The sequence below is a fragment of the Arachis ipaensis genome, chromosome B09, assembly GCF_000816755.2.
Source record: "Arachis ipaensis cultivar K30076 chromosome B09, Araip1.1, whole genome shotgun sequence".
Classification (NCBI taxonomy): Eukaryota; Viridiplantae; Streptophyta; class Magnoliopsida; order Fabales; family Fabaceae; genus Arachis; species Arachis ipaensis.
In genome coordinates, this window is record NC_029793.2 from 135,793,398 (window position 1) to 135,803,448 (window position 10,051).

Below are 10,051 nucleotides of genomic sequence, written 5' to 3' on the forward strand. Positions count from 1 at the left end.
AGAGTGTAGATCATTGTTATTCATTCCATTACATGCATTTTCTGTGAGATTCCAGTAAAATTTCATACTTCAATTGATTGGCTTAGTACTTAGTAGCTCTTTTGATGAGTATATTTCTGTCTTTCTAATTGTGTGATACTAACTTTATTACATAATTTTGACTAAATAAAGAAAATGTTGGAAGAAAAAAGTCTCTCTTTGATTTGGAGTTTGACTAATTATTAATGGAACAATGAAATGGGGACAACCTCACAAAGCAATGGCAGGGTTTTATTCTTTTTCTAAAACCAAAAAAAAAAAAGAAGAAAGAAAATAACAGACCAAAAAGAAGTATAAAGACTGTTCACATGTCCCAAAGTGAGAAAGAGAACGTTCAACATAAAGCTCAAATTCCAAACATCTTTAATTTTTAATTTCTCTCAATCTTGAATGATTATTTTCACAGCTCTAGTTCTCAAAGTACATAGTATTTGTTCATATGAATTGCATCATACTTATAATTGTACACTTGCATCTCATTCAACCTAATTGCATGTAAAAGTCTTTCTATTGTTGATGTAAATTTCTATTTCTTGCAGGGGAAGAACATGATATATATATATATAGCTGGAAAAACAAGAAGCAGGGGGAGTAGAAAAAGAAAAAAAAAGGAAGAGGTTGAAGGGGTAGTAAACTAGTAATATTTAGCAGCTTTAATATGCAAGAATAGACAAAGAAGTGTTAGGGAGTTGAGTGAAAAGGACAAGTAGTGTGTAAGTGTAAAAAAGGGTGGAAAATCTCTGTGGGATACTTTGTTCTCCATAGGACAGACATGTGGTCTCCACTAAAACCTTTCTATGAGGTAAGATACCAAGAAAAAGAAAAAAGAAAGAGTTGAAGGCTTGAAGTTTTTTAGGGTCAAACATGAAATCAAGTGTGAATTCTTTTCATTTAAAAGAATTCAGGGTGGAATATTGGATTACATATTTACATTCTTCATTTTTAAGTTTTTATTTCTCTTTAATTTTTTTCGAAGTATATATAGTTTAGGAAAGTTTTCAAGTATACCGATATACTGGTATTTCAATAATTTTTAACTGTTGATTTTAATTATGTATATTATATATATTTTCTTATTTTGCTTTTTACTTCTTAGACTAGGGAAAACTGGAAAAGATTCATGACGGGTGGCTAACGGGCTATCTTTTTGGCGCAAATTATTTTTGATATTGGGGTGGAAATTGTGTTTTTTAGAAGTATAGATGTTAAAGATGTTATTCTCAAATGTGGAACTTTTTTATTTAAAATATGGAAATCGGACCCTCCGATTATTTTAGGAATAAAAATTGGACCATGCGATTTATTAGTAACATAAATCGGACTCTCCGATTTATGAATTTTTTTTTAAAATCACAACAAACAAATTGGATCCTCCAATTTGTAAATTTTTTTTTTTAAATTATAACAAACAAATCGAACCCTCCAATTTAATGTTAAAAAATTTTTAAAATTTAATTTACAAAGTAATCCGACCTGCGATTACTTAATCTCATATCAAAATAAAATCACATGCACCTCAACAGATTTGGATTGCACACCTCTCTCTTCCATAACAAAAATTTTTAGCCTCCTTTTGGATGATAATAAAAATTAAAAACAGCGTGAATATTTTGGAGTGCTTCTCATCTTTGTGTACACAGCGTGCATCGAACCATTTTACAGGCAGATATCGATTATTTGTTGTTTTGACCTCGTGTATCTTTCAAAATAGTGCTATTTACATAATATTTATGTTTGTTTAAAACGGAATATTTTGGTGTTTTTCACTTAACTGCTAGGATTTTTTTTTCTCCCAAAAAATAGGGTATACTCAAATCGAATTGAATATGAAAAGAATATCGATTTAAATTAAATATAGATAAAATCTTAATTTGATTCGCACTTAAAACATTAGATCAAATCGAATTGAATATTTATAATTTTTAAGCTCGGATCTGATTGTCCACAATAATAATAATAATAATCATCATCATCAAAAATAATTTTAAAACTTCAGAAGAAAAAATGGGTTGTTGCCTTCTATACTAAAAAGATTGAATATACTTAATTAAAATTATAGATTTTTTAATAATAATAGGAATAACAACTAAAAATGAATATCATTATAATTCTAGTATTACTTTTAATGGCCGCACAAAGTTTTTACGACAATTGTTATAGTTGTCGCTAAAATAATTTAGTGATAAAATATAAAACGATTAATGTATAATTACCGGTAAATTAAATATGTTTTTTTTTTGAATTAAAGCTCGACACAACAGGTGGAGCATAGGGACCAGCAGCATAGAAAAACTAGTAACTAAAAAAAAAACTAAATTAAAAAAACCAACAATCAAAGCTGTAGATATCCCTTTGTCATCTCCGGCATTGCCATCAACAACTGAAAGGGTCAACACCTAACCACTCCTTGTAGCTCAGCGCAGACATGTTGATAATCTCCTCAACTCTTTTTCCTTTGTTCTGAAAAATCCTTCGGTTCCGTTCCAACCATAAGTTCCAGATGATCGCGCATAAACACACCATCCATCTCTTGCACTCCTGTTTTGTACTTGAGCTCTCAGTCCAACTCTGGAAGTGGTCTTTTACTGCACTTGGGCAAACCCACTGCATTCCAACATAAGATAACCAAGCACATCATACCTGCCAAGCAAAGCTGCAACCAAGAAATAGGTGGTGGACATATTCTACATTACTGTTACACTTGATTTTTTGTAACCTCGACAGAGCGTCGAATCAAACTTGTATCAAGATCTCAATTTGGGGAGCTAGCAGATACGACTCTTCTGAAAAAGAATAGGCTCGACTCGCGAATTACTTAGCGTAGGTATCGAAACTGTTTATGTCAAAATATTTGTGATAAATTACAAAGTAAGAAAATAAATAAAGCAAGTAAAAGCCTAGAAATAAAATGCTTGAAAGAAAAGAATCAAAATAAACAATGTAAAGTAGAATAACAATAAGGAAAAGAAATGGAATAAATAAAAATTGTAACTAAAATAACAAGCAAATTGAAGTTTAAAATAAATGAACGAAATAAATTAAAATATCTAAAAAGAAATTAAAAACGATAAAATTAAATAAAAGAGAAAGTTAAAATAATGAAGATAAAATGAACAAAAGAAAATTGACTCCAGACACTCACATGCACTTGCACTCTATAGATCTTTTTGGTGTCAGCGTGACTTTGAATTTTGTAGAGTTTTGTGTGATGTTGTAGTGTTCAATTTGAAGCCCCGTTTTCACTTCTGCTTTTCTTCTATTTATAAACCACAAGGATAGATTTGTAAAGTATTTTTCTCTTCCTATGGTCTAGCTTCCTCCTATTTCTCAGGCCACGACACTGCCTTGACCATGAAGAATCTTGACTCCCGAGTTTGACGTCCCACGCCTTCTCTTACCTTGGTCTTCAAGCTTCACATTCTATAAAGTGCTTATGGATAATGTCTTAGTGCAATTATCTCATTTCAATTTTTAGAAATTACCGACTTAACTCCTTTTAGGATAAGTCAAACCCTTGTTTGTAATATTTCAACCTACATTCTCGTCGAACAACCTACCTGCTTTGACATTTCGACTTAAATATTGTCAACTCACCTTTAGATCAAACGATTATGGTCAAATTGAACTATCTGTACTGTCGAATTTTTGTGCTAATACTTAGCAACTATTTTTATTGTCACTAAAAATAAAATAAACACTACTAAAAGTTATTTTTCTTGTAGTATCAATAGTTATATATGAATTGAATGATGCTATAATTAAAATTTAAAATAAAAATTGATGTGAAATTATGAAAGTTCTATTTGATTGTACATGACACGAACTATTCACTTATTGGAAATTTAGAAGTGAGAGTCACGGAAAATATTGTAGTACAAATTACATTATTATTTAAATATTTTGGATTTATTATCCAGAACAATTAGAAAAGAGAGATGGAGAAGAAACTATAGTATACAATGCAAACTGATGAGTGAAAGAAATGTAAGCGTCTCATGTGTAATTTAATTTGTGATAAAACAGTAAAACTGGTCAACCTTAATTGAGTAAAATTTTAATTTGTGGCACATTTGAAGGCCAAGACAATATTCTGTAAGAGATTGGATGTTGGGTGACAGAGGATAGTAGTCAAATATCATTATGTTATTAAAGGAAAGACCTATAAAAGTTGTACCAAAACTAAAAAGCCTAGATTTTAGTGACTTAAATGTAATATATAGTTAATGACAAAAACGAACATTCTTAACTGGTAACTAATTGTTTAGGCTTATATAATCAAGGTTTTAATCCAACATTGAAGACCTTACATACCTAGCTAATAACATCATTTACTATACCCGCCCCACAAAAAAAAGAAAAAGAAAAAGAAAAAAGAACATTAGATAACTATATAAATAATAAAGCAATGATATTAAATTCCAATTATATATTGGTAGAACTCAGGTGCAGTCGACTTCATGTGAAGTTGATACTTGAGATTCGTCAAATAATTTGACTGATTTGACTAAATTTTTATCTAACGCTTCTCAAATATCAACTTCACGTGAAGTCGACTTCACTTGAGTTTTCATGTTATATATTAGACAAGTATCCGTTATTTTCGGTGCTCCATCATATGTGTCCTTTGAAAGAGAGTCATGTTAATTTTTCTTGTAACTCTATATATAACTAAAAGTGAAATTGGAGCGTTGGCAATTGGCAAATGAGTGAGTGGTTAAGGATGAAAAATTCAACGTACGTGGTCCATGCACAGTAGGTAGTGCATACGCATGCAACTACAGAATGAGACCTTTCATGTCTTCATTTGGTGTGGGTGCTATACTCTCTCAACAAATTCAACTCATTTATCTTTTGACTTGTACCAACTACAACTACCTTTAATTTCTTCAACAATTGAACTTTTATGTTGTAATTAAAAAGAGTAAAGTAACCATTAGATCTTTGAAAATTTTAACTTAAGACTAATTAGTTCTTGAAAAAAAAAGTACGAATTAAGTTTTTTATGATAGAAAATAGTAGACATACATGTATGTCCTTCCGTCAATGAATAATGCAAAATGAAATGGAGTTGTTAATGTATTTCGTTACCTACAATGGTATGTGTTTCGTTGCTGTCACATAAATATGAAAATGATGTAATTTTGAATAATGAAATATTTATTATTTTTTTGAGTTTCTATATACTTTATCAATTGCTTTTTATTTATCACGAATATTATCAAAACAGATAAAATTTTATTCTAAAAATGACACTTTCGTAAATAGACACGTTATAGTAGTTAACAGTACATATAAGTACCATCGTTAAGTATTACGTAATAAATTGATAGAAAAATGATATAACGTGTCCATCGTTTGATATCATGGAGGATCAATTAACGAAGTCAAAATCTTCAAGAATTTAGCTGTCACTTTACTCAATTAAAAAAGATAGCATATAAAACTGTAATACTACCGACTTGATTTAATAGTTAACTCACTTATTTGCTTAAGCAAGTATTGAAAGTTTGAATTTCACCTTATAGATATAGCAACTCATTAACCAATAACAAATCTTTAAAATAATGCTCAAATTCGCAATAAATTAATTCTTAATCTACTATATTAGAAGATATATATATATATGCACTATCGAACATGAGAGAACTAACTATTAACTAAAACTAACTAATTCTATTTACACTTCATGTATATAAATACAACTAATAACAATGTGTTATATCAAATAATAGTTTGAAATATTTGAATTGGATGGAAAATAAAATAAAATCAAATGAATACAATTTAAATTCAAACTTTTTAAATTCCAACGACAATATAAACACTCTTTTTTTGGTATCATTCAACTTTATCTCATTTACATCAGAATAAATAATAATTTTTAGTTATTTATCTTGTGTGCAAATAAAATACTTAAAAATATTTATATGCACTTATCTTATTTGCAAATGAGATAAATGAGAATTTTGCATTACTTATTTTAATTGCAGCACGTCTAAACGAGACATGATTTAGGAATAAAAATATAAATTTCTTCTACTCATATACAAACGTGTGTAAATATATCATATTTATTTTATTAATTCACATGAATCATGATTCAATAGTCATAACACATGGCAATGAGCTTCTAGTGAAATCCTTCCATATACATTCTTGCAACCTTGGATTTTATGATATCTTTCCGTCCTCAAAAGCTACTATATACCCAAACAAAGAAGGGTAATAAACTATAATAATGCATTCAATCCTCAAAAGCAAAAAGTGGATGATTTGTTTCTTTATATATTTCTACTTCATTCCACTTTCAATCCTGTGAATTAAAAGTGACTGGTGCAGCTTTCTTAGCATTCAAGACTTTGTGAGGTAATAAACTCCAAATTAAGTATATTACAATTTCATAATTCTCTGTATTATATGTCTACTATGATTTATTTAAAGAAAATTTGGGTTAAATTTACTCATATAAAGTTAGAGGATTCAAATTATAAAACTCTTTTCTTAAAAACCAAAATCATTCTATTTATCAGTTTATTAAATTTTAATAATTTAGATTTCTCTATCTAGCTAACTTATTTCTTTATGAAAAAAATATTGTTTGTAATTGATGGGGAGGGTAACGCACCATTGATTGATTATTATAACGTTTATATATGATGAGTTTTTTAATTAGGGACTTTAATTTGTTGACCACATATGTCTTTTATTGTATAAGATAAATTAAATTTGCTTTATCATAATATATATTAGCTCCTTTTTTAGTCCCTTTCTTTTTTCCAGATTAGGAAAATTTTCTCTTTCTAAAGTCAGGCTATAATTGTAAACCTTTAATAATGGCTTAGACGCGACCCACACATAAGATTTAAGAAATATTATGTAGTACCCTACACTACATCACCCAAAATTTTTATACCCTTAGCTTTTCATTCACAAATAAATTAAATATTTTGTTTGATATGCAATCCTCAGTGTATGTTCACCTGTTCCATTCTGAACCCTAAGCCAGCACAAATTTTGGGAGATGTCATTAAATTATTAATAGAGACACAAAAATAGTTATACGCGCATGTGTTATTGGATTTTTGGGCTCCTTTTTTATGTAGAGAAAAAGTCCAAATGCTAGTATCCAAACTCATGAATAGTTGAAGTGGCTGAGGTGAGTTAGGGTTGAGAGAGAGAGAGAGAGGTCATTTTGAAAAGAGAACACCAAACACTAGAGAGAAAAGAAGAGAGAAAGTTATTTTCGCACATACATAAAGCTGTCTCTGTAAATTGATCGCTGCAGATTCATTAACCGTTGGATCGAACTCAAATTTGGATAGTGTGTTCTACACATCTGGTTCTTTGATTTCACCGTTCGGATCTTCGATTCAATGTCTGTAGCTAGAGATATTAGCCACGCACAGTAGCTATATTTTTGTGGTATTTTCATCTTCTTGTTCTTGTTTTTTGAAAGTTTTGAAACTTGGATTGTTTGGCTTGTTGTATGCACGTTTTGTGCAATAATTTGTGACTCTCTTGTACCCTATTTTTCATCATAGTGAAGCTATTTCCTGGTCTTGGTGACTCGTGATTTTTACTTCTCTGATTGAGGAGGTTTTCCACGTTAAAAATCTTGGTGTGTTAGCTTGTCTCTAATTTCTGGTTTATGTGATTTTTCCGCTGCTATTGGGTATTATTGTGCTGGTGTTAATACTTGTTGTGAGTGGATATTGTTGCTCCTCTGATTCTTGCAAGTAGAGAATTGTGTGTTTTATTCCTATCAATTGGCATCAGAGCTCAGTTTTGGGTATTTGGTTATAACTTGCTTGAAAGATGGAGGCAAATAATTCTACTAGAATGATAAGTTTGAATGGCACTAATTACCATCTATGGAAGGGCAAAATGAAAGATTTGTTGTTTGTCAAAATCTATATTTATCCGTATTTTCTACACAAAAATCAGAATCTAAAACGAACAGATGAAGAATGGGAGTTTGAACACCAACAAATTTGTGATTTTATTAGGCAATGGGTGAATGATTATGTTTATAATCACATTGCTAACGAAACTCATGCTAGGGCTTTGTGGAATCAAATTGAATCCTTGTATACTTCCAAGTCTGGCAATAATAAATTGTACTTGTTGAATATGTTGATGAATTTGAGATACAAGGAGGGGTCACAAGTATTAGATCACTTGAATGAATTTCAAGGAGTTCTGGATCAGTTGTCAAGCATGGGAATCAAGTTTGAAGATGAGGTTCAAGAATTGTGGTTGCTAAATACTCTACCAGATTTTTGGGAGACATTTCGTATCTCTCTTACTAATTCTGTTCCGAAAGGTAAAGTGAGCATGCAACTTGTTAAAGGTGGCATTTTAAATGAAGAGATGATAAGAAAGACGCAGAATTCTTCGTCACACTCTGAAATGTTAGTCACTGAAACCAGGGAGAGAAATCAGAATAGAGTTCAAAAGGGTAGAGGTAAAAGCAGGAGCAAATCCAAGGGAAGATACAAGATTGTTGAGTGTCACTATTATCACAAAACGGGTCACGTTAAAAAATATTGCTATCTTTGGAAAAAGAAAAACAAAGATAAGCAAGAAAAGAAGGATGATAGTGGTAATGATCGTGTATCTTCTATTTCAGATGATCTTCTTACTGTTGATATTTCTGATTATGAGTACAAGGTCAATCTTGTTTCTGATGATGAGTTCAGCTGGGTAATTGATAGTGGTGCCTCAATACATGTTACACCGAAGAAGGAGTTCTTCACTTCTTATACTCCAGGTAATTTTGGAGTACTTAAGATGGGTAATGATGGCTTGGCCAAGGTTATTGGTGTAGGAGATGTTTGTCTTGAGACTAATATGGGAATGAAGCTGCTACTCAAAGATGTTAGACACGCTCCAGATGTTCGCTTGAATTTGGTTTCCGTTAAAAGGCTTGATAATGAAGGCTTTGTAAATACTTTCGGCTTTGGACAATGGAAGCTTACTAAAGGCAACTTAGTGGTGGCTCGAGAAAAAGGTACTTCAAGTTTGTATGTGATGCATGCCATGATTGCAAAAGATAATTTGAATGCGGTTGAAAATAAAGAAGTTTGTAGCTTGTGGCACAGAAGATTTGGTCATATTAGTGAAAAAGGACTTAGCTATTTGGCTCGAAAGGATGCTCTTTCAGGTTTGAAGAATGCAGAGTTGAAGAAATGTTCTCATTGCATGGCTGGCAAACAAAGAAGATTATCCTTCAAGAAGCATCAACCTTCAAGAAAATCAGACTTCTTGAAATTGGTGCACTCCGATATTTGTGGTCCTTTGAAGGTACGGTCTTTTAGTGGAGCTATTTACTTTATTACTTTTATTGATGATCATTCAAGAAAGCTTTGGAATTATGCTTTGAAAACAAAGAACCAAGCTTTGGAAAAGTTTAAACAATTTCAAGCTTTGGTTGAGAGGCAAACAGGTAAAAAGCTTAAATGTATTCGCACTGATAATGGTGGTGAGTATTGTGGACCATTTGATGTGTATTGCAAGCAGCAAGGCATTAGGCATAAAAATACACCTCCTAAAACACCTCAGTTGAATGGTTTGGCAGAAAGGATGAATAGAACGTTGATTGAAAGAGTTAGGTGTATGCTTACTGAAGCTAAGCTACCTAAAATCTTTTGGGGTGAAGCACTACTTACAGCGGCTCATGTGATTAATTTGAGTCCTACAATTGCTTTGGACAATGATGTTCCAGATCATGTTTGGTCGGACAAAGATGTCTCGTATGGTCACTTGAGAGTCTTTGGATGCAAAACATTTATTCATGTTCCACAGGATGAGAGGTCCAAGTTGGATGTGAAGACAAGGCAGTGCATTTTTATTGGGTATGGTCAAGATGAATTTGGTTACAGGCTTTATGATCTAGTTGAAAAGAAGCTTGTAAGGAGCCGTGATGTAGAGTTTGTTGAAGACCAGACCATTAAAGACATTGATAAGGCAGAGAAAAGTCAATCACAAGAGAGCAGTGACTTGACTGATGTAG

General features: G+C 31.4%; 1 protein-coding gene across 2 annotated transcripts in view; it reads left to right on the forward strand.

The window, feature by feature from the left end:
• Positions 1-992, forward strand: part of LOC107618139 (patatin-like protein 6) — a 5,248-nt gene extending 4,256 nt beyond the window's left edge. The window contains exon 3 of one of the 2 annotated variants that reach the window (XM_021110643.1): positions 576-992. The gene's annotated coding sequence lies outside the window, so the exon portion shown is untranslated. The remainder of the gene's footprint in view (positions 1-575) is intronic. The other variant, XM_016320094.2, reaches the window with a different exon arrangement.